We start from the raw sequence: 2,975 nt of genomic DNA, 5'->3' as shown, positions 1-2,975 counted from the left end.
TTCCGGGTGGAGATGATTATCGATTCGGTCGGAATTGCTCGATCACATACGAGTTTCTTCGAGCATCCGATTCGCGTGTAACATCTTCGCGTGTAACAACCGCCACGTGTACCGGCCAGGATAAAAGACAATAAGGAAAAAAAATACTAAGATTATGTATAAAAATGAAACGCATTGCGCGAACAATGCAATACGTCTTGGAGGGAAAATGAATTCAAAAGACACTTCAGCGTTAACGAGGAAGACGGCACTCTTGTGACGCCAAACAAACGAACGTAGAAACAAAAGAGGACCTTTTTTACTCGACTCGTCTTAGAATTAAGATAAACGAACGTACAGTCTTACACACACCAATTCACGGAAACTCTTAAATTGCTCGCAAGAAACGCGAGCCGCTTTTTCGACCGAGTACTCGGTGCCGTCTGCTGGTTTGGACAGCGTCTTAAAGAGAGGCCGTCCAGCCCGATTAGATCCGTGGCTTTTGCGGACGGGGAAGAAAACTTGAGGGTGCAAGACGCTGCGGAAATTACCGTCACAGACCGTTGGAGGTCGTGTGTTGGTGCCTAAGGGAATTAACAAGAGCGGTCGAGCCGAACTCGGAACGCGCTCTGTGAAGCAAAAATATAGAAAGCGAGACTGTAGTTTACCCGTGAAACCTGCAGCGAGGTAAATTGAAAATTACGATGAAGTTAAGTCATGCGGAAGCGCCAGTATTTTTATGCATGTCCTTCTATCATTGTTTCAGACCCGAGATAAGCTCGTAGACACTTCAAGTGTTTTATTATACATATTAATTTTGTATGACATTGCATTATTGTTGTTCACGGAATTTACATTAAAAACAAGTATGCTGATATATATTTATACCGTCATTCTAGATTACATTTTGTAAAAAAAAATAAGTAGTCGGTGAAAGATAATAAAATATTTTCTTCTTTCAAGAAAATATTTCGCACGACGAGGAGAGAAACGTTTCTCAGCTGGCTGATAATTTTCTAATTACATGGATTACGATGAATTTAAGCAGATTTAATAAAAGCGACAGCGACTATAAATATTTTAAGAGGCAACGAGAATTTTCCTGAAACCTCGCCGGAATCTGCGTGTTACGTTCTCCACGTGCGACTTATTCAAACACCATCCTGTCAAAAGCGACATCAGGAACTCCATTCCACTTAACGCATTACGGCGACGTTAATGAAAGCTGGTCTATTTACTCTTCTCACACCTTCAAAAGAGACCGTGGGACGCGGATGAGTTATTAAATGCGCGAGCATCGTCAGTGCATGCGTTGCATTTTATCGGAGATTTTTGCGACGATCGCGAGAAATTTGAAAAAAAACCGGAAGTCCCATTGCTCGTCAGCGTAGCGGAGTTCCCCGATCGAATATGATTCTCGCGTAAATCCGCCGTAAGAAATGCGTGAAATAATACGCCTCAAGGTTTGTCCGGAATGGCAAAAAGTATATGCCGATCTGGCTAATTTCATTGGAGGATCCAGAAATTTATCAAGTAGGGACCATTGACACGCCGCAAACAAATTTTTTTTAAATCAAATACGAAAAAATAAAGTATTTAAATTAAATCAGTATTAAATTCGAAAAGCATTATTTAAATGTATAATTCATAAAACGTTTTATTTAAAATTATATTAATACAAACAAAGAATAATATGGGATTTATGTATGTTTTTTATACCCATAGGAGATTTTTTAATTAAAAAAAATTTTTGATATTAAAAAATGGTAATTAAGCATTTAAAAAAAATATATATATATAATATTTTGCATAAATATTTTTAAAAAAGGAGACTCCATGGTCTGATTTAGCATCGCGAGAGCTTCCGCCACGATAGATCGCGAAGATAATCGATACGCTCAGTGACACGGAACGCATTAAAAGATCTGCTCGACGAAACTCCCTGAATTGTCTCGGACAGGCACAGCGATTTTTCTCTCGCGACTCGCTGATTGTCCGACAAGTCGCATAAATCCGAGATCAACTTCGCGGCAGGCGTATAATTTCCGAAAGTGATTTCACGCAGGTAACGATCGCGCGCGTATGCGGATAATTACGCGCCAGCTGCGGTTTCTGCTATTTTTAAAGAGCAAACAGCTATTAATACTTTCTCGGAAATTTTAAGGTATTCCTGATTACACAACACTTAATAAATCGCTTCTATAAACTTATCTTCTTTTTATTACTTCCAAGTGTTAAATTATGTTACACCCTGCGATATAATGATAATGTTCTTATATTATAAAATGAAAAAATGGAGTAGAAAGAAATAGACTAATACTGATAAAATAGAAGAGCTACGAACCAATAACTTTTAATATTCAATAAACAAACATATGTTTCGACAACAATCGTATCATTATCAATGTACAAACAAAAATAAATTTTGGACAAGTGACATTTTAATGGTTAAGTAAATATTATACAAGAAGTAAGAAATGTTGACATGATTTAAGGAGTCTTGGTTAGTTTGATTTGTTACACGGATTTAACATTTATTTTCTCTTAGATGATCCCTTTTGTCACTTGTTTGCTTATTGAATATTAAAAGTTATGGTTCATAGCGCTTCTATATTTTGTCAGCATTGATTTATTTTTATTGAGCTATATTATTATAATATATATACTTTTTAAAGAAACAGACGTTAGTTTATTTATAATTTATATACGACTCTTATTAGCCCTGTTTCCAATTATTACATTTTGAATTTTAAGAGTCCTACTTATAAATATTGAAACAGACGTTGTAAATCATGCACTAATATTTCTACAAGAGATGTTTTTATTTCAGATCATTACAAATATTTATTACAAAGAAGTTAACTATTTATTATTACGATGTATGGCTTCGTTTAATTTTTTATATATTTTTAGCGAGGAAAATTAAAAATATCGCAGTACATACTTCAGGAAAATTATAATAGAATAAATTAAACTATATATATATATATATATAT

At 35.2% G+C, this 2,975-nt stretch overlaps 1 protein-coding gene across 1 annotated transcript in view; it reads right to left on the bottom strand.

Annotated features, from left to right (window-relative positions):
• The window catches only part of LOC108757798 (nephrin), a 412,797-nt gene that overhangs the window by 270,163 nt on the left and 139,659 nt on the right, over positions 1 to 2,975 (bottom strand). The gene's annotated exons all lie outside the window — the stretch shown is intronic.

Source organism: Trachymyrmex cornetzi, unplaced genomic scaffold (genome assembly GCF_001594075.2).
Source record: "Trachymyrmex cornetzi isolate Tcor2-1 unplaced genomic scaffold, Tcor1.1 scaffold147, whole genome shotgun sequence".
NCBI lineage: Eukaryota > Metazoa > Arthropoda > Insecta > Hymenoptera > Formicidae > Trachymyrmex > Trachymyrmex cornetzi.
This window is presented reverse-complemented; position numbering and strand designations above follow the sequence as displayed.